The following is a 24112-nucleotide window of genomic DNA, read 5'->3' on the forward strand; positions in this document are numbered from 1 at the left end:
ATAGTCCATCCAACCCCCACTCATAAGCCAGTGATCTTTTTGAGGTTTGGTATGAAAGAGAACAAATTAAAAATTGAGAAGAAAAGACATGGAGTCTTGATACTTAATACCTGAGACTCTGCAATGCATTTAACATTTCAGATTTTGAAATAGCTGCTGAGCACATAGCAGTATGTGACTAGTGTGGTGATGATGGCAATCATAAGTAGCAGCAAATATTTTACTAATGTACTTTTTTGACTAAATAAATTTCCCTAGGTGGGGTAGGTATACTGTACATCTTGAATATTATATAATCTTTCACAGATGCACGCTGAGTATCTATTATCAATAATATATAGATGTGCCATCTCACAGTTATGTGGCATGCATATTTTACATCTCAGTGGTCTTTCAATTACCAGACAAAAAGGCAATCTAAAACTGAATTTGACAAATTACCACAGCGATTAAATAACGCTAAATAGCCCAACATAATTACACTATTAAGGATGACGCTAATTGTTTGTTAAATGTTCTTCTCATTTTGAACATCTGATGTGACAGTTATCTAAGTTCTTTGAGAATCAAGAATTTAAGAAGCTTTTGTTTTCAAAGGTATTGCTTGATATCTATTTTCTTTTGGCAAAATACACGCTTTGTAATAACTGCAGTATATGCCATAATTTCTAAAGGTATATTCCTCTTTAAAGTTGTTTATCTTTAAAAAGATTAACTGTGTGTATTCTGTTCAAGGACCTAAGGATTTAAATCCAAAAATGCATTGCAGAGTAAACCCTTCCAGGTTAAACTTATCATGCTGGACAACCCTTTTCTTCAATCCTAACAAGGAATATGTTGTTGAATTTATGTGACAATCTTGACTGCATTAAACTGACTATTAACAGAATTGAATGTTTCTTCTCTTTTGTTGTGGTCACTTGTGTTCATGTTCATTATCAGATTACGATCACCTGATACCTGAAAATAAAGCATACATACAGCATATGCCAAACAGTGAACATACTGTAGACAAATGCTGCACATGGAGTAACACTAATTGATTCCACCATCATGCTTCTCATCTTAAAACTTGAAATCGGAAGTTTTTCTAACCATGAAATTCAGTATACAGTTCATAGATCACTACTCTTCAGTTTAAATTTGCATGGCAGCTCAGCACAACAGTTATTATCTCATTGTTCCATTTAGTTAAGAAGACACTTCAAGCAGTTTGCCATTAAGATCATTTATTTGCTTTGGACAGTTATATTGCCTCATTCTTTGTTTTGATTCAGTGTAATGGAGAATTCTCAAAACCTGTCTGCATGAGTAAGGGATACTAATCTCTTAATGGGATCTCAACCTAATGTAATGTCCCTCTATAAATTCTTTCATGAGTTCATTACTCAAACAACTTTTATATTAATATCTTTCTTGCAAAAACAAGGCCACATTTATCTCACATTCATCCCATTTTCCTTGACTTAAGGTTGTTTTAGTAAATTATTTTTCATACTGTATGTGTGTTACTTCCTAATGCATTGCTCCTATTGACAGTGAGTCAGAATTATGTCCAATAATTTAAAAATGTAGTTCCTTACTAATGTTACGTAAGTTGTTTTTAGTAGTACATATAAATTAATTAATTGCTTACACTTATATAGCGCTTTTCTGGACACTCCACTCAAAGAGCTTTACAGGTAATGGGGATCCCCTCCACCACCTGGATGATGCGAATGCAGCCATAGTGCACCACACATCAGATATCAGTGGGGAGGAGAGCAGAGTAATGTAGCCAATTCATAGAGGGGGATTATTAGGAGGCCATGATTGGTAAGGGCCAATGGGAAATTTGGCCAGGACGCCGGGGTTACACCCATACTCTTTTCGAGAAACACCCTGGGATTTTTAATGACCACAGAGAGTCAGGACCTCGGTTTTACGTCTCATCCGAAGGACGGCGCCTGTTTACAGTATAGTGTCCCTGTTACTATACTGGGGCATTAGGACCCACATGGAATGCAGGGTGAGCGCCCCCTGATGGCCCCACTAACACCTCTTCCAGCAGCAACCTTAGTTTTTCCCAGGAGGTCTCCCATCCAGGTACTCACCGGGCTCACACCTGCTTAGCTTCAGTGGGTTGCCAGTTGTGAGTTGCAGGGTGATATGGCTGCTGGCTAAATGTGTGTCATAATGTTTGGAGAATATCTTATTGCTGCAACATAAAATAAGAACAAGCTGTTCTCTGAGTCCCCTTTGTGTATTTGTCAGTTGATGTTTTTTAAAACCAACACTTTAAACCTTTGAAATGAAAACAAATACAATTACTTTCGAAAGTGTCAGTAGTATGTCGGTAAAATACAATTTGATACAGTGCCTAACTACAGTACACCTATTACTTGAGTAATGGTGTCCCAGTGCCTTCAAATGTACATAGAAATAGACTGAACCAGTTTGAAGGTAAGCCCAGAATTCTTTTACATTTTGCATTGTAAGTTTGAACCGATTTGTTGTTACTCAGACATTTTTGTGTCCATCTTTTGCAGACTGTATAATGGCATGATAAATACTGTCATGCTTATAAATTCTAGGTAGCTACTAGAAATTGAATCAGGTCTCCTGGATAAGATCTATAATTGATAAAAAATGTCGAAGGAGGCTGGAAATAACAGTTGTCATACCCCCCAAATGCTGTACCTAAACTCAAATATCATCTATAAAAAAACATGGAAGGGAGCTGTGCATCTTTTTCCTATGCAATAGGTTATTTCATATACAATCCTGTTTGCTTTAACCTTTCGCTTTGATCCCATTGCCAGGATATTTAATTTAGTAGTTGCTAATTGGATCACAATGAAACTGATTAGCTGTTGTTGCAGACAGATTGTTATTGAAAAGAAGCACGACAGGACTTAGATTTCAAAGAATTGACTTGATATTTGTACAGAACTGACACATTTCAGGATGGAGGGAGTGAAGAGAGCAATTTCCTACAATTTGAGACTCAGTAATGTTTTATTTTTCAATGTATGTGGCACAATCCCGCCTCTGTCGGGTATCCGCTTGCTTTTTTATTACAAACTGTACAAATCTAGATATAGTGCAGAAATTACATTTTTCTAATCTTCCTTTCCATGTCTGTCTCTTTTGTCTCAGTATGTGTGTAACTCTGCCCCTCTTTGGTCAGTTACCAAATATGATGCTCTTTGAGTATGCGCTTAGCTTGACTATCCTCCATGAAGGCATAAATTAATTCTCATTTAAGGGACTTTAAAAAACCTTAGGTTTTTGGTCATTTTCATGGCACAAGAAAAACGTATCCTGCAATCTCTAGTTTCCAAATCTCTTTTATTCTTAAGACTCTTAAGATTACACTTTTACCTTTATTAGCCCAATTAAGGGACAAGCTTAATAAAGTCATCTTGAAGTGTGTACCATGGTACTGAGGCCACTTCTTTAGGTATAGCAGCACTGTGCTGACATCACGAGGATTCAGATTCAGATCTCACCTTAAACTCAATAGAGCTCTTTATTTTTGTCTGTATTGTGGAGTGCACATGTAACACAAGAATAACAAACAGCTGTAGTGTCTGTGCACATGTTCTTCATGTAGAATCTACAAAGTTAAGTGATCATCAAAAACAAATGGTACAACAAAAGTTATTGTACAGAATCAGCACATACAATATATTTTGTGGTGCAAAATATTTTTTGGGAAATATATAACAGGGTTAACATGTTTCGAGCTATTTTTGCACAGATATAATAACATTTATTCCCAAAGCAAAAGTTTCTAGTGAATCTGCTTTAATGAAAAGGGAAAAAATAATGTATTTTAGATTAAGCTTGAGCAATTAGATCTTTATTAATATTAAAACAAGACAGAACTCATAACAATAAATCACTCATAGTAATGAGTGTTTGTTTTTTAAATTACTTTTCACAAGGAATAATGGCACAAAAGAAACAGAGACTTTTGAAAATGTTTATTGAATATTAAAGTATAGTGAGAATTGCCCCAACCCACTTGGTTGTGGGCCAGCTATTTGGCCATAGGACGAGGAGGCAGGGAACTCCAGAAAAACAAGCAGGACTGTAAACACCAATGCAGAAAGAGAAGATAGAAAACTAATGTACAAGTAAGAATGGCCTGAACAGTTGGACTTCTTTTGATGCAGTATAGTGTAAAAGCTGGTGGAATGCTTTTTTTAGGTTTTTAAAATAGGTTCTGATGAATGAGAGGAAATGAAAAAAGAAAGGGATTTGCACATGATATACAGTATATACAGAAGGTAGTTTCAAGATGCTGCATGGCATCCAGCATAATTGCAATTTAAAATAGTTGGGCAGGAAGTGGCTGGTTGTTGTCATGCCTCCTGAATTTCAGTTAAGATTGTCAATTTTCTATCTTTCAAGTGTTTGTTATTGTGTAGCAATGTTGTAATGTATTGTACAATAAGCAAACTACTTAATCGGAGTAAGCCAGATAATGATAAATTACTACTACTATAACAGCTTAAACTTATATTAATAGATTTAGTCCGTGTAAAGAAAGTCACAGAGCAGAACCTCTGAGATGCACTGTACCGGAGGGAGGAGGAAGACAGGAAGCAACTGACATTCTCTTGGTCATGATTTTTGAAAATGTTTTGGAAGAATATTAGAACTGGAAAAAGGCTTTAGGTTTGGCAAGCAGTTTGACTACCCAACTGTTTAAAGACAGGATTGTTTGGAATTTAAATATATTGATAATAATCACCTAGCAACATTTGTGTGTCTGTTTCCTAATGTACATGTATTAAAAGATCAATTCCGCTGCCACAGGAGGTGTCATAAGTTTGAAAAAAAATGAAAACAAAGCCTAAAACAGTGACAGAAATTTCAATAGAAAATTACCACAGAACTGTTTTTCTATCTAAGAATACATTAAAAAGAGTAGAACAATAAAAATGTCTTACAAATGTGTACAGTAGTCCAATTAAATTGCAAAGGGTGTTTTTCCCTCTTTAGAGCAGAAAGTACCCTACTCTGCTCTTGTTTCATTGTACAATGTACTGTATGCATATTTTACAACTTTAGAGCAGTGTTTTTAAAGATGTAGCAAAATAACAGAGAGCATAAAGTCCCATCATCAATGTATTTCTTTGTGGTATATATTCAGTATCCACATTGTAAATTATTTATTACTGAATGAAAAGGGTCCAGATAATATTCTTCACAGGAAAACCAAGCACATCCCTGAGGATGTGAGATATCAATAGGCTTTCTGGCTCTCCCTCTAAGCAAATTCGATGTAATAAATATGAAATTCCTATTAGTTCTCATCTAATTTTCAATGAATAAGAATTACTTCCAAGACCTTTCTCTGCCAACCTGGATTGTCCTCAACCTTCCATCAGTTTGAAACCTAGACCCCCATACACTCATCCCTTTCACCGCTTGTAACACAATAGGTGCGACTATGAGCATCTCTACGCATTATACATTAGGCAGCCTTTTTTATAGGCTGCAAGGATTTGAGCCTTAGGGTTTGACATTAGGCATGCTGCAATGAACTATCCTTAGAGTATTTCTAGACTGCAGGAATGCAGTTTAAAATACAGCTGTGTAATTTAATTCGAAGATGGTGAGTTTCAGAAATGGTTGCTGCTGATCATAATACTAGATGAGCGCGATTTTGGTATGACTTCTTTGGAATGGTTTGTTTTTTTCTCATTGTGAAAAGAGAAATATTGCGTTAGCATGTTGAATTTGTTGTACATTGTGATATTTCACTGGCAGAGCATTTTAGACATTTATTGGTGCCAGAACTGTATCAAAAAGTCTACATTTACAGTTAGTATTCAGTGCCCTCTCAGATTTATAATATTAATTTAAAAGGCATTCAGACCTGTGATAAACCATTTTAGTGTTTGCAAAATATAGATTAAGACATAAGATATAAAGAAGAACAAATTTATGGATACCACATTTATATTGATACTTCTACAGGAAACAAATATACAATACATTTTACAAGTTAGCTAAAATGTTCTTATGTATAATTTTCTGTTTTTCACAACTTGTTCACAATATGACAAATGACGGAGTACACTCACTATTATAAATGGCAGTGTGTTTAATTGAAAAATAACTTAACTAGAAATATAAACATATGACTGGAATTATCTTCTAAGAGTAATCAGCAAATTGGATGATAAAGCATGAACAGTTTGCAGATTGAGAAAATAATTATAGTGTTCAAGATGTGATGGAAATGCTTTTACCTGTGCTCTAGTGATCTGAGTTTCATTATTACAGTAAGAACTGCTTTGTGATCATGGTCTACATAACAATAACAATATGCTACTCTGTAAGGATGTGTAAAAGATGTGGTTAATGATTTTAATTTGAAAAATAATTTAGATAACCTGTATTTGGAATTCTACATCAGTTAGACAGGACTTGGAAGCTATAACTTGCTACATTATATTATTATATATTTAAAATACAGTATATTATATAAATTACTAATAACATCACTTTTCATTCCCAAAAATGTCCAAAGCACTTCTCATATAGGAAGGGATCCTCTTCATTCACCAATTGACAGTGATGCACAGTAAGCATTATATGCCAGCAAACACAGTACACAGCAGATTAGGTGAGAAATTGCTTCACAAGGTGAATAAATAGGAGATAAAGGAAATGCCGATTGTGCCTGGACACTGCAGTTAACACCCCTTCTCTTTGAACAGTGCTCTATTGAGTGTTCTCAGAAGTGTGGGCACAGGTATAGCTTGGTGCACCAATATACTGTATACCAGCCAGTTTTGTATACTTACTGATTTCAGGCACTAGTTAAGGTCTGTAATATGTTTAATAATTCCATGAGGCTGTCTAAGGTTTATCTCTACCCCAGCGTCCTGGCCAAAGCTCCCATTTGCCCTTACCAATCATGGCCTCCTAAAAATTCCATCTATGAATTGGCTTTATTACTCTGCTCTCCTCCCCACTGATAGCTGATGTGTGTTGAGCGTTCTGGCGCACTATGACTGCCATCGCATCATCCAGGTGGATGCTGCACATTGATGGTGGTGGAGAGGAGTCCCCATTACCTGTAAAGCGCTTTGAGTGGAGTGTGCAGAAAAGCGCTATATAAGTGTAAGCAATTATTAGCAATTATTATTATTGTCCTAAAAGACAATTATTTTTTCAATAGTTACAATAAATTTAATGTATTCTCCATTGACTGTACGGGTTAATCCAGTCTTTTGATTCCACCATTTGTGAGGGTAGTATTGAAGACTTGCTCTTTGGATGACAGTATTGTGGAAAACTACCACTAAATCTATTTTAGCTGTTCCAGTTAATTACATAGGTGTCATTTTTGTCATGACCTCTCCCATAATTTATAATCAGAACTGTAAATATCCCAAGCTTGAAAATGGTGGGGTACTTTACATGTACAATATGCAATTTACTTTGCATCTTATCAAAAAAGTTGTCATAACTTTACTGCTCCATTCATAATGTTGCGTACTTAGTATAACACTTTCAATTTATTGAGTGGTTATAAGCCAATTTAATCTTCTTTTGTATAACTATCAAACTAATCTTGATTTGCTGATTTGGAAACAGATGTTTGCTGTCTGAGATTGGAGGTTGACATGTCTCCCTCTAAATATGGGGGTGTGTGATACCTGAACACATTAAAACTCACAATGGATAAAAAGAATGCAGTACAAGCAGTCTTTATTGTAGAAACTCTCTTTAGGATAGACCCACAAAATTAGCCCTTCAACAACCCAATGCCAAATGCCACCATGAGGCCCCTTATATACCAAACATACTAATTTGCTCACATGCTAATTTGGCATGTCTTTGACTTGACCCATCAAAAAGTTCCTTTTTTAACGCATGGGTGAAGATATTTTCAGCTACTGTAAAAGACTGAGGGAGACCTTAACCTTAATATCTACAAAGTGCTCCCAAATTTCTTAATTTTAGAGTTTTTTGACAGCAGTTGTGTGTACCACATAAGTTTAAAAAATGTTTCAATAATACTAACTGAAGATATTTTTATAGTTTGTGCCTTGCAGTAACATCTTATTGCATCCAGTGAAGTGCATCTTAATGTCCTAAGCACAGAGCAAACCACTTTTGTTTTGTCCTGGTTTATTCTGAGCTATCACATCCTATAGTCAGATTGATTATTTGAGTTTATAGAGAATGTTAATAGAGAATACCTTAACGACCCTTTCATTTCTTAAGCTTATATTTGGAGAAAGCTCTCAAGTGTAAATTGAGCTCTATAATCACAGGATTTATCTTGGGTCACATCACTAACTGACTGTGACTGGGATTCTCCAAGCTGTGATGCATCGTTAGCAATTTTTTATGATCCCCTATGTGGAGGTGAAGTAATATTAGTTGAGTGTCAAGATCTGAAAAAACGCAAGTGACTATTCTAAGTATGGTGGGAATAACAAAAATTTGTGATCCTAAATTTAAAAAAAAACATTTTTAAGTAATGTAATCCAGATTTTGCTGTGAGGTATTGTACAGCATACTTCAGAAATACTTATTTTAGGGGCAATATTGCTAGTGAATACCACAGAGATCTGTTTCAGAGAACTGCTGATGTATATCAATGGTCTACAAGGTTGTATAGTTCAAGCTGAAACCAAACAGGATGAGAGAAAATACTGCAGAAGCAGCAAATGAAATTCAAACCTGGCAGATGGTATTTAATGCAGACAAAAGCAGGGTTTTGCATACAGGTACAAAAAATCATTAATTATAAATACAAAACAGAACACACAGAGCTAGAAGAGGCTACTTATGAAAAAGCCTTTGATGTTCATGTAGTCACAGTTACAGTATCTACATGTTCTAGACTATGCCGTTAAGCAATTAAAAGGCAAATAAAATGTATCTAGGATATAGAATTTTAATTAAAAAATAAGTTAGTTTTATAGAATGTACTGTAGCAATAAGTCCTCATTTAGAATATTGTAGAATGTTGGTCACCACGTTATAGAAAATATATTTTTGCTCTGGAACCACTTAAGAGAAAAGCAACAAATTCTCGCTTAAAGAAATGTCCTACAGTACACTGATGGGATGAATTGAAAACTTTTGATCTTGCACAGAGAATATTACAATGGGACCTGATATAAGTATTCAAAATCCTTAAATTAATTGACAAAGTCAACAAACTGGGCTCGTTCAGAATAAATATTGGTGTGTGAATCAAAGGACACAAGTGGAAACTACATAGGAAAACATTTTAAACTGAGCAGGCACTTCTTTATTTAAGGATTGTGAGAGTATGAGAAATCCACCCAGCCATGTTGAAGCTTGAAACCAATACCCTGGCTTCTGTCAAGAAACAGCTAAAAGAGGTACAGTATTGGATCATTGAGCTACTAACTACCAAATGGACTATATGGACTAAATGACCTCTTCTACTTTGTAACCTTATATTTCTTATGAAGAGCACCCCTTTCTTCTCTGAAGGATAAAAAACCTTTTAGCAATTCAATCCTTGTAGACATAACTGATGAAAATGTTTACATTTTAAAATGAGAAAGCAGCAAGTGGTCTCTAATTTCTTCCATTGTCAGAATATCAACAGGAAACCAGTAGTGACACATAAGAATAGCTGTAATGATACCATTACAAACATTTTTGATTTGATCATTTTTGTTCGTTAACAAAGTACATCACTGCCTGTAATAGCCTTGTAAATATGCCACTGAGTTTGGCTGATATCTCTGCTGTCTTCTGCCTGAACTATTGTACAGAATAAATAAGCACAATGCAATTTATTCTGTGCTGTGAAGGTTCAACAGCTCTCTCACTGATCTGTGACAACCATTATCATATTTACTGTCAGCATTACACACATAAGTGTGCGGGTGATGCATTGTGAGTATTACATACTGATAAAGCCATCAATAATTCTTCTCCGGACCCATTCACTCGGATGAGCCCACACAGAAAGATGGCAGGGGGAACTGACCGAGTGCAAGATTTAAAAACACTTTGACTGGATAGGGGTCGCTTTGAGTGACTGCTTCCATAATTCAGCTTCTGTCCCCAACACCCCTTCACCCCCCCCACCTCAGATAAAAAAAGGACATAATAATCTTCACATGCAAGCTCAGAGTTCCTTCCAGCTGAGAAGAAGGTCCCATTCAAGGGCCCTGAGTTACGACTTTTGACAGCTCATATAAAACATTTACTACCTTATCATCTGAATTTAATTCATTTTTACCATGATTAAATTGAAAAAATGAAATAAAAGAGATGTTTTACTGCCGTGTGGCTTCCCCAAGAAAAATTGGCCTTGATCACCACTGGTTTTGTAAGTCTCACAGAAATATAAGGGAGTGAGTAGAGATTGAAGTCTTACACATCTGAGAAATGAAGGTGATTTTCTTCTCTGATCACTTGTGTTGGCTATGTCGTCTTGATATAATAAAGTGTCAGTTTCAATCTGAAAAACTTCCTGATGCCATCTATTTTGTTTTTTAAAACTCTTTCCAGTCCCCATGTAGTACAAAATTAAATCTACAGTATATAATTTGATTACAGATCCACTTTTCAAACACATAATTTCTAAGATGCTACTTTTGTCTCAATGTGGAAAAAAAGACTAGAATTTGGATGGAGCATCTTCCTACTGTACAAAACTTGCATTAGTTCTATTTAGAATTCAAAACCTTTAAGTGCATTCAAGTTTGAAAACAAATTAACCTAATCTGTAAAACTGTATTTTGAGTTTCATGTATTATAAGTAACTAAAAAACTAAACTAAATTTAATTTTATTCAAACTTGTATGTTTTGGGTAATATAAAATAACAATTCTTGCAAAGCCAAGAGTATCTGAGATTGTTTTGCCACAATTTAATTACTTTTAGAAATGCCCCATGTTCTGAAAAAGTACTGTATATCCATTGAGTTAAACCAAATCTGATTTTGAATCTGGCAAGTTAGTATTGTGAATCATTTTTATGTTTATTAAAGCCCCCTACAGTTTTTTTTTTAATTAAAGCTTCACACCTTTGAATTATTATGGATTTGCTAATGATAATAGTTGTAAAACATTACATCACCCAGAAATGCAGAGAGAAGCTTGCTGTTTCTCAGTCTGTCACGTTCTACTTTAAAAATCACTTGGAAGGATATCAAAAATACAGGGGGTATCAGATTTTGAGCTGGCTGCATTCGCACTTTGGACACAGTTGGTGATGCTAGCAAGTAAATATTGATAGATATTTGGCATGATATTGTCGTACTTGTCCTTGAAAACATATGGAACTAAGATACTTCTACTTTTTAGCACTTTTATTCGCATAAATTCCAAGAATGGATTAATTTCATTTAAATTAAGAAGGCAGGTTTATTAAGATATATTTTAATGTATTTTGTGTTGTGTACTGACTCAAAGACTTGAGAAACTGATTATTTGATTGTTCTGAAAAATGTATGGTCTTTTTTTAAATTGTTAATGAGACAGCAGTTTGCTGTTGTTTGATTTCTAAGAAAATAGAAACCCCAACTGATAGTTCAGTAACAATTCTTATGCAAGTGTTGAAGAGATAACTGCAAGCTCTCCTCCAAAACAAGAAGTGTTAGAGCACAGAAAACCTAATGTTGTCTGCAACAATAGCTGAATGGGAGCATTCCTCTTCCTCATACTCATAGCTATCATTCTGAGCAGCAAGTCATTGTGTTCCCAGGCAACTCAGTCACAGACAGCTACTGTGAATTTCGACTCATGTTTGCCCTGCCACTGAAGCATTAAAAAATTTGCCCCACCACTGATGTCATACCCTAGCAGAGGGGCATTGATGGAGACAAGGGCAAGATTACATGCATTATTAATGGAGTATTTACAGAGAATGATTTTAATATAATTTAACTTATGAAAATCTAATTTAGTATTGAAAGCAACTTTTCTTGAAAATATCAAAGCAAGACATTCAGCTCTAATTCTCTTTTGCTCTCTTACCAATGACCAACTCAATTCCCACTCCGTTATCCAGATATAAGCAATAAGGTACAGTATATTTAGCAAACAGATGGTCTTTAAGAAGATACTTGATTATCTTTGTTGATTAGAGGAAAGTCTGTTTTATCTTTAAAGCTTTTTATTGAATATTGGAATAGCAAAAAATACACTGATTTATATTTTTTTATATTATTATAGAACTGTCTGGGCTAGAATTGATTCTAAATTCTTACAGCCAGAGATTACAATGTGTTGATGTCATCTAAGTGTCTGAATTCTTTATTGATTATTGTATTTGCTGAGCAAGTTGTGGTGGTTATGAGAATAAATATAAATATAAAAAGGGAGAGAGACATGGCTTTTATAAAATATTAACACTACCAAATGGCATGACCTTGCCCAAATCATAACTATCAAAAATGTATGTTCAGATTACCGGGGAAAAAAATTAAATGCTTTTCTTGTAAACTAGTGTGCTTTCTTTTCCTACTGATTTTTAGTCTTGCACCTAACTGAAAGAAAGAAGTCAGCATAATTTCTTTAAAGTACAAATTTGATTATGTAGGGAGAAATGCTGGGCTGTGATTGTGCAGTGCTATAAATTGCACTTCAGGTCTGTGCCTCATAAGATTCTCCCTTGTTGTCAGGAGTGTGACTGCTTGTTGTCAATTACTAGGTAATCATATCTATCATAGTACAGTGTTCAGGCTTCTCATATGTCAAAAACCCAGGCAAGAGAGTGAAGCAGGGACAGACTGGATAAAGATGAGATCAGTCAGCATCCGAGGTCTTGATTGAAGAGATCATCAGCTGACAGAAGTTTCATTTAGATACAGCTGCTTTAGGTACCACAGGACCATAAATCCTGCCATGCCATGTCCTTGAAATGGAGTGCAGAATGCATTGGTGCACATCACTCCATCATTATTAAATGAGGGTCCATTTTTAATAGAAATTTTTTTTATGTTTTTCTCTCTCTGATTATATTTAATACATCAAAAGTTAGTAGGCATGAGGAATATAATTATTGGTTAAATACATAACTTTTAAATAGCATATTAATTTATAGCATTTGATAGAATACTGTAATTGTTGTATTTTACTTTAAGCTGACACTTGAAGGAGTGAAGGTTTTTAATGTGTATATATCTATATGTCCGTGTACTCAGTTTTGAATAGCACTAAGAGCTGTCCATTTGTGTTTTTAATATGTTACCCACCAAGAGAAATATGTCTTAATCTACAGTAAAACCCCCAATTAAAAGAGCCTCATTATTATAAACTGTATTTGCATGTCTACTAGGGCCTAAAAGTTTATATATTAAAAATAATTAAAAGTATTCAAGACAAACATTAGTCAAGACGAGTTTATTTGAAGCTCTGGCTGTAACATTGTTTCATCATTTGATGTTGCACCCTGAATGCTCTTACAGTGTTTCTCCAGAAGCATTCCTGAAATACATTCCATCCATCTTTTTCTAACAGTTGTGTTCTGGCATTTTTTAAGTGCAATTAATGCCAGCATGCCTTTGTACTATTTTGCTTGTACATGTACAGTATGCATGTGCAGTCTAATGAGCACACACACACTTCTTCCCATGAATGTGTTGCTCTTGTTATTCTTTGCACATTCATGTTATCAAGACAGCAAAATTACACACATGACCTCTCTTATGCAGGAATATCTCGGCATCTCATAAAATTATTTTAAATTAAAACTTGTCAGTAGTTAACCACTGCACAATTAGTATTCTATAGAATTTTAAAATATACTGTACAGTATAAAACTGCCAAAATAAATATCACATAGACAAACATTTGTACTGAAGAAAAAAGCTTCAGGTGATGGTAAGTGAATGTACAGTAATGTATTTATTGGAGAAAACAACAGGAATACCTTTTTTCTTTTAAAGAAATGCTATTACTTTCATTAAGGTGCGGAAACAATTGCAGTGTCAGGTTATCATACTAAGCTCCTTCAATCTCTGTCAGATTTGTGCCATGATATTGTGCTCTTTCACAGAGACTACAAATCATCTATATTAATACAGAAGTAGACTTCACCTTTAAAACATTGCTGCATTGCCTTGTTTACAGTATAATAGCTTACTGACTGATGACTAACTTTGGGTTCACTCTTTGACATTATGAAGTAATCTCTGCCCTTTCCTCCACTGAGACACAAGAGGAACTCTTTTGAAGTAAGAAGGACCCTCACATAATTAAATTTTAGAAGCATTGCTACATATTTCATGGCATTTTGTGAGCACTGACCTGCTTGTCAGGATTTGTTTTTGCCACCATTGTTTTTGATTCCTGTATTTCCTGTGTTTATATCCACATCCTGTAAATACATTGCTTCAGATGTGTTTGGAGACTATCCCAAAAGGTTAAGTCCAAGAGTCTTTTGTTTCAAAATAAAAGTGAATTCTAAGAGAGCATGTTATGTTGGGACAAAAGAAAGAAATGAAGCTTGGGTTTAACTTGAGCAATGAAATTGTGGTGATATTCACAGTTTAAATTATATAATAGCAATGATGATGTGTCCTCATTTTAATGTTACATACACAATTACAAGATATACAATCAGTATTATAGCATTATAATCTAATAATAAGGCATAAACAAGAATGCTACGTTTATGAAAACACCCCAAAGCTTCAAAAGCTTCATTCTGTACATCTACTGATTCTATTGAACCACAAAAAAAAATTAACTGAACACTATTAAATATACAGAAAGAAATACAGTAACAAAAATGTGTTGGACTAATTAAGTTTTTCTTTAAGCTATAAATAACAGATGGGTACTGGCCTGGCTCCTAGAAATAGTGCCATACAATAATTTCTCATTGTCTGAAAAAAGGTATAATTTTGTAGAAGTGATGAATGTGATAATGAAATGACAATGAGTGTGAATGAACTAAGAGGACTGTAGAAATTGTTTGATTTGAACTGTATCCAAAGTACTGTAATCAAAGTCTGCCATCAGGACACACTAAAATCAATCACAAGAGAGCTGCACAATGCATTAAGCACAGGAAAACAAAACCTAATGCAGGCTGTCCATTTCTTGAATGAAGCCTTTAACCCTGGGACCTATGTCACCATACATGGGGGTTATTAATGATTGAGAAGAAGAGAGGGGTTGAGTATTGTATCTCATTCATCCAGATCATGTCACGATTATAGTCCCCCCTCCTTAAGGGTGCTCCAGCCCTTTCACGTGAGACTTTTCTGTGCACCTGTTTCCTATTCCCAGCCCACCTTAAAAGCCAGGCGCTGACGCTCATCCGGGCTCTGCATCTGATTTCCGTATCGTGCGAGTCCGGGACCTGGAAGCGCCTGGTCCCGTTAAGGTTTTAATCTCTGTTCCCTGTCCGCCGGTTCCGACCCGGCCTCTGGTTTTAATTCCCTGTTTTGATGGATCTCCTGGTTTTGGACTTACCCTTGCGTTTTGGATACTCTCTAAGGACTACTCTTTTGGATTGTTCGCCTTGGCCACACCTCCCCCGTGCACCAGTGCACCTTGGACATGCCCCCCTGTCTTCAGCCCCGTATTCCTGCATGACGTTTCCCTAGTGTTCCCCCACTTCTTCGGATTGTGTCGTCCGCATAGGGTCTGGAAAGAACTGTTCGTTACAGATCAATGTACACTTTCAGATTAATACAACTGAGGCTTGACACTCTACAATAGTGTAATCTGAAGCTTCTCTTCCATGCCCCCTTGGTCTTCAGTTACTGGAGCCACATCAAGAGCAAGGAGACATGGCAAGAATCTCCAAGGAGGTGGGAGAGGAGAAGTAAAAAAACATCTTTAGTGTAGAAAAAACTTACAATAGTAACAACAACCTCTATAGCAAGAGGTATTCCAGCAGAATTTATTAATCAACACTTCAATAATGCTTTAAAAATATGTTGTTGAAGTCATTATTGAACAAATTGTATGGGGAAACAGTGCTTGATCTGGTAAATTCCTCTGATCATGCTGAACGGATATGTTTTGCCCTTAGCTCAGTTGAACAGCCAATGATAAATAAACTGAATGTTATTAGTAGTAGCAGGTGAATTCATATTATATTAACACTATATATGCTTTCAGACCTGTTGGGGGAATGAGTATGCTTACAAATCCATTCATAAAAAATGTCAAATCTTGTAAATAAGCATTTCATTATTAGTAGGTGTAGTAATGTTTTTGCAAAGTAACCTTTAAAGTGCAGGACAGAAGGCAGTGCAGAAGCATTAATTTTGGTATCTACTGTATATTGTCAAATTCGTTTGCAATTAATCAAATGTTCAGTCAGATTGCAATACCTAGAATGCCATTCTCAATACCATAATTTAAGTTTATACTCATACAGTATATATTGCCTTCCACATTTTATTCATACCCCCATGAAATAGGAACAAAAGGCATCATATAGGAAAATACATTACAGATTGAATTTGTTATATTATTATATTACTTAAAAAAATCTATAAAAATGTTATATAGTGATCGTAATAGGTTTACACAGAACAAAGTTGTATTCATCAAACATATTTCACTGAATTCCATAAAGTAGGTACCCTTTATTTACACCTCCAAGAATTTCTTTAAATAAAATTATTTTAAAAATCTACAGTAACATTTAGAGTTGTAGAGTAGTTTATTGCCATACAAAGCCTATGGAACTATGTAGAGGCCTCTGAAGGTTTCCTATTTCCTGTTTCAAAACCAGGTAATATATGAAACATTCAGTAAGTAGCATTCATAAATATAGTTCAGGTCAGAAAGCTCTTCAAAGACTGCAGGCAGATGGTTATTGACCTTCACAAGTTGTAGAATGGTTATAAAAGTAAACCACAAAAAAAAAGCTGAATCTATCACTTTCAGCTGTAGTGTTCATTTTAAGAAATTTAAGGTTGGTATAGTGGACACCCTGCAAGAAATAGGATACAAGAGTATTTTGCTAGCATAGGCTATGAAACAAGAGTTTGGACAACCATACTGTAAATCAAAAGGCAGCTGTTGGAGATCTTTATTAGACACTGTCATCTTCAGGATACAATGTGTCAAAAACTACCATTCTAAGTCATCCACATTAATATGGCATTCATAGTTGGGTTACAAGGAAGAAGCCTCTACTGAGGTTGAACCACAGAAAAAGTGACTCACACTTGCCATACAGTACATCATTTTAATGACAGTTGAAACTATGTCTAATGGTCAGATTAAATAAATGTTATGTTTGGTGCAGAAATGATAAGGGTCATGTTGAGAAAACACTCATGCCCACTACTATTGTGATTTAGGGTTGTTTTGCATCTATGGGTCCTGGAGCCCTTATCAAATAGAGGAAATCATTACTTCCAAAGCATTAGAGGGCATTTTAGACAGACACTGGGTTATTTCTCTAACATATCTTATGTTATGAAAGATTTCTATTTAGGAACTATTAAGGTAGAGTAATTCTATATGGAGGAATATTCATAAATGTTTCATCTGCAGTTTCACAAACTCACTGATGCTAGTCAGTATAATACCTGCCAGAAGAAGATTTACAAAATACTATCTACAGAAGTGCAAATAAAAGTAAACTTTGTGTTTTCTTTAATAATAATATTTATGATGAATGTGAATTTGCTAAATGCAGTGCTGTTGTTGACTGTATAATATTTTTGGTATATTTCAAGCAAGTAATATTATCCTGTCTGTCAACCATTATGTTATGTGAAGTTCATTTGTTCTGTTTCATGAGGGGGTGTTAATAAATTTGTAGGGCACTGAATTTATAGATTAAAAATATGTAGGTGAGGACACTGTGTATCATATAATCGTGTATCTACGGTGATCTTTTAATATTAATCATAATATAGATCAAATAATATTAGTTGTAAAGGCATCATTTCAGCAATTCAAGTGTTCCTTAAGATGGCTAATTAAATCAATGAAATAAGTTTCATCCATAAGAGCTACTATAAAATAAATATGAATTTCAACCCTTTTCAGGTACACATACGGAAATATTGATTATTTTAGCCCTTTTCAATTAGTATACAATTGTAGGGTATTTTGTCACTTATCGAACATAGAAAATCACTTTAAAATATTTGATCTAGGGAATTTTACACCTGGGCTGTCCCAGGCATTATACAATGCATTACAAATCAGCATGTTTAGAACACCTTCCTACTTCTATATGTACAGTATGTTCATGATCTGGAGATGTTTTAAGTGAAATGTGTAAGTAATGTATACTAATGTCTCAATATCTGTATGTCAGTACAGTATATCTGTATGGGTATATCATACACTAGTGTCTGGTATGTTGTTGCTACTCCTGAATAAATGTGACATTTATGTAAAAAAGATGATAAACCCTTTTTATGGAAGCAGTTTTAACCTAATGAGTAGCAGGTGTCTTATGAAGTCATCTGTGATCCTTGGAATAGATGCAGAAGCATATACTGTACACCTGCCAACATCTTGCGTACGAATACAGTATGAGGTATTTTGTATGGAAATTCAAGAGTTTCCCACCCACTTTCACTGAATTTGGAAATACCTGCTCTATGCAGACACAATCAAGATTCAAATTTCTTATTACCTACAATATACAATGTAAGAAGTGCATACATTACATATGAAATAAGATTTGTATTTAATGTATAATTACAATGTTATTAAACTAATAGTTCAAAATGATCAGCACATCCATGTTTTATTAATACATTTTGGTATTGTTGCTGATGTAACATATATACCATTGTACAATAAGTGCTTTTAGCAAGTATTTCACAAATCGGCCCTCAAGATCACAATTTGTACAACACATAAGCAAACACCTCTCCCCAAAAAAATCCCAAAGCATTTTTTAATGCAATTTTCAACTTACAGCCAAAGCAAACATAGGCACTATTTGGAAGCTGCCTATAGTTGCTTTACTTGCCAAAATAGAACACATGAAAACCCATTGACTTTCTGAATTTGAATGATATGTAGTGATAGCACTTTAGGGGGAAGGAGAGATTATCCGCAGGTTTTGTTTCATACATGTGCTGTAGCAAGCCATCACTTGCATAAGCTGAAAGCTCAAAACTCAATTTATTTGTGATACTAGGCAGGCTCTTGAGGCAAGAGTACAGCAGTAAAAATCCTCATCTTTTCTCAGAGTACTGCAATATCCTGGCATCTAATGTAACATATTTCATCTAATTTAGTTGAATAACAGTATGGCTTTTTGTGACATGTTATCTAGCCACCTAATACTCCACAGCATGATCTGGCATTGCAGCAATTAAATGCCTGTCAGTCTTGTATTGCCCTCTGTGAATCGACCTAGCAGCTTGTGTTCATTCTAGTTGTGTTTTCTTGCCAGGTTGGATTTTATTAGGTTTGTTTGATAACTCCTGTGAGGCATTCGAGCTCCAGTGACACTTTTCAGATACTATGCATTCTTTATGATAACAAAGACAAAGCAAACACGGAAGATTCTACACATGACTCTAAGAATGATGGTTATGGATGCCTCCACCCCCTGGCTCTTAGCCTCCTCCACAGTAGAGTTACACTCTAACAACATCTCCCACTGGGACTAGGCAGTTGGAAGTACTTAATGATTATGATTAATTTCATCAGCACTCCATTTGGTTTTATATTTTCTTTCTTCCTCACTCTCTGTTTCTCTCTCCATTCTCCCTCCATGTGCAGGAGGAGATAATTTTTCTCCCTGAGTAAATCCTGTGTGACAGTTTAATAGGTTCAGACATGCATGGGCCTAAAGTAAGTTGATAATATTAATACCCTGTTGACCATCTTTATTTTTGAAAAGGAGAGGCCCATGGGAAAACAGAGAAAATTCAACCATAGAGGACAGTGACTGTAGTTTCATTCCCATATTCGGTTTAGAATAAAGTTGATCCCATCACATGTACAGTACTGTATATCACTGAGACAGATGATATATTTGAAAATAATGAAACAGTGCTCCAATATTTTACAATGTTTAACCTATTTTACAGTTTCCACAAGTTAAGCTTCATTTTGATTTATTGAAACTGATTTACCTCATTAAGACAGTAATTCTTTGAAAATAAAGATGCTTTGAAATGTTGATAAGCATCTCCACTGATTTATTTATTTAATCATGTTTCATTATATATACTATATATTGCAAGGTTTCTAGCTCTGTGAGAATGTGCAAACCCCTCTCTACTATAATAACTGTCTTGAAAAAACAAATGTTTTTTTAATAAAGTTAATGAGAATGCTTTCTTGTCTAGTTCTTAGTTTTTACCTTTCCTCTTTAAAGCATTGCCATTAAATAAATATATCAATTCAGAGTATGGAAACAAAATTAAAAGGAAATATTCACAAATAGAACCCCCACTCAGTTTGGGGGGCATTAATAAAACTAAGTACTAATGTACTAATGTGACTAATGTACTTAAAACTTTAAACAAAGACCTACAGAACATTATAGAGTCCAGTTGTTTTGAAAATACTTTCATTTGGACCTAAATCCACTAACCTTTTTAGAGTCAGAACTTAATTATGTGAATTGGATTATTGTTTAAAGGCTTGATAACTACAGAATTCCATTACTAGTTGATTTGAGTTCAAGTAAAAAGGATAATTGATAAGACCATATTAGTTTTTCAATTAATGTATAAATCCAGCAGTGTACAAGAATGAGGGGCACAAGGTGTTCCATTAATTCTGTCTATGGGGGGTATAAAACTTAGCAGTTTTGACACTGTTGGAGTTCTAGCCCAGAGGGAAGAGTACAGAAGTAGAAACACCATTTATTGAAGCATGTGATATTCCTAGGAGGTCTCCCACCCAAGAAACAACCAGGCCCCAACCTGCTGAGCTCCTGTGGCACAATGACATCAGAATTGTAGGAAGCTTTAATAATGTTTTGCTATTAAAATAAAGTAGAAAATGAATGCCCTTAAAAAGCTAATAGTGTTAAGCTTTCTTTATGCACAGTATGGTTTCAATAAATTCTGACTTTGTAGTCTTTTTGGTCTGTAAGATACTTCATTTTAAATTGTTTAGTCTGATGCATAACAAACTAGTATAGCACGGTTTCTAACATCTCACTTCTGTCCATAACATATCAAAGGGTTAACCTTGTTGTGGCTAAGGTAGCTGCTTCAGTCTTCTCTTTGAAAAATGTGTTTTCAGAAATAACAGCGGCAAGGACTTGACAAAAAAGAAACATACTGTACTGTACAGTACTGTGAGTCTCACTCCTATTAGATAAACTGGAATACATGATGCACTTCAAGTGGTATTTCTAAATGTATCATATATTAAAAATGCATCAAAATAGCAGTTATACTGTAATTATTGTTAAACCACACCTGAAGAAGGCTCCACAGCTGAAATGGAATAAGCCTTCACTTGTTCCATTATTGTTAAACTACTTGTTCCTCTTGTCACTTCAAACATCGAAAGACTACCACTACGTTCCCGAATTACTCATGTTAACCTCTCAATCTACTAAATAAAGAAAGGATGAAAGACAAAGACAAGACAAAACTTTAGATGTTGAGGAAATAGTCTAATTTTAAATCAAATAAAAATACACAATACGTTTGTTGGATCTTGTGAGTGTGTCTGTGTCTGTCTGTGCCTTGCGCTGGACTGGCATCCCATTCAGGGTGTACCCTGCCTTGCTCCCTTTGCTTACCAGGTTAGATGGAGGTACATGTATCTGTAGAATTTTGTTCAAAATATTGTGTTGGAATTAAAATGTTGATTTCCATGCTAAAAACATTACTGCTCTAAAATCCATTCAAAGAAGGGCATGCAGACAAATTCTTGTTCAAATCTTGAATTGTGAAAAGTGACTGAAAACGATACAGTAGTGTGAAATTGAGTGTGATGTGCATTGAGGACTGAAAACATGAAGCACTTTGTTACATAAAGGTTTGTCTGTTCTGTAACTGATACATAAACCAAACCAAAAAGCATGAAGCAAACACTGTTTGCCCTGAAGGCTTAATTGACTAAGACACTAAATGTATAAAATGAACATCAAGGAATTACAATTCGCTGTAAAACTGAACAAGTTTTTTTTTCTTTGCTATACATTTAGATATTAGAAGGGATTTATATAGCTTAAGTGTCCACAGTTTCAAAGTATGGATTTAGGAGACTCTAATCTTGCTTCTGCTGTCTTCGCACATTATTCAAAGATAATGCAACTGTACTACAGTCAGCAATAAAATTATAATATTATGACATCAATTGTTGAGTAAAAGCACCTCCTTTGGTCAAGCCTTTATTTTGAAGGCATATTCAAATTAAATTGCTCTTTTTAAATGAAAAAATCAATGTGATTGGCCAGAGTAATTCTAAATGTTCATAAATTCCATTAATTCAAACAGTTGAATGATTTGTGTTTTGTTTTCTTTCTAATGCTCAGCAGAACAATACAAAAATGCCAGTCATGACTCCAGTGGAAATACAGCCTTTTTGTTTACAGGGCTATGTTAAAAAGACCAAATGTGGCAATGCAGCCTCTCAGCAAATATAAAAAGAAAGCCCTTTGAAGGTTAGCGGGCACACTAATGGGTTCCCTCCTTTGATTCCATTTGGGGCTGCAGATATTTATTTGTCAGTGCATTCTGTAGCTTTTGAAAAGAAAGCTTAATTAAATGCCTTCCCTTTTATTTCCAATGTATTAGAGCTCAGTATGAAACCACTTTTGCTTTTCTGTTTTCATCCAGCTGGAACTACTCACCCTACACTAGTTACTGTGAGAATTCATGGCACTTGGCTCTTTGTCACTTAATTGGTAGCTAGTGGAATGGATATTGAGTGAATCCAACATAATGAACCATTTTAGAAGACAACAGTTATTTGAGCACTCTAAAAAGATAACAGTTTAGGATTAGTCAAAGAATTTTCAGCTTCAGTGTATGCTTTTTTTCCCCAAAATGAATTAGAAATGCAGCTTATTTCTATTTTTTTTTAATTTCCTAGAATGATCTGTCTTCTTTGTGTTAATCAACCACCAGCAGGGAAATACAATATTAAGTGTATAGTGAATGAAATGGCTTATTCAATCATAGCTAGAATAAGCATTAATGAATAAAATTATTTTTATTATTAAAAGGGATAATAAGTATATTTTGTAGGTTAATTAAAGTTCACTCATAATGAACTAAATGAAGTGCAGGTTCTTTTTAAATGGTGTCTATGGATAATGATCCATTTTACAATAAACCATGAATTTTTAATACAATGAAGACAAAAGAAATTATACAGCAAAGTGGTGTAAAGGTCCTAGTCAATATCAGGTACTAATAATACTATGCAAAAAACCTAAGTATAAGTTTTGAATTTAGGGATAGCCCACAGCAGGTCTCTAGAAAAATTGTCATGTACTATTTTATTGCTAATTTTATCTACAGATAGCTTATTTTGGCTTAATTCACCATGAATAACAAAGATCACAATTTGGCCTTATTAAACAATCCCATGCATTTGTGCTATGTCTTATAAATGAGATATTTTATTCAGTCATTTTCATTTTTTCTTAGTTTTTCCTCTTAAAATATTTGCCACTTTTGGAATTACTTTGGGGGGCAATCGAGGTGATTTAACCTTTGTATTACATTGATTCTATTTTTAAGGGATTATTCTTTATGAAAATACTATGAAAAAATATTAAACATGGAATTAAGTTAAATTTTGTCATTGTTTCTACAATTTCAATTTTTCATCCTACAAAGGGTTAAGGCATTATTAATGATTAAAAAAGAAAACAGATGATTGCCATGTAAAAAAAAAAATCAGAGGATCCATCAGCTAATTAAAACACTGCGAGTGCTGTGCAATCTAAGAATAATAAAATTCAAATCTCATTGGTTCCACTTCAGCATCTTCATGTTCATAAAACTTTATACACAGCAGCATCTGTGGCCAGACTGGGAGCTGAAAAGACACTAATTCAATTGAGGTTCTTAAACATATTATGCTTTGGGCCTTCATTTGCCTGATTCCTCATCCATTTTAAGCACCTTTTATATAAAAAGGGTTGCAAAGCAGAGATAAAACCTCTTAATTCAATGAAAAGGGCTGACAGGCCATGGCTGTCTAGATCACCAGGCTTAAATTTTCACACATGT

This window comes from Lepisosteus platostomus, chromosome 10, assembly GCF_059453375.1.
Source record: "Lepisosteus platostomus isolate fLepPlt1 chromosome 10, fLepPlt1.hap1, whole genome shotgun sequence".
Lineage (NCBI taxonomy): Eukaryota > Metazoa > Chordata > Actinopteri > Semionotiformes > Lepisosteidae > Lepisosteus > Lepisosteus platostomus.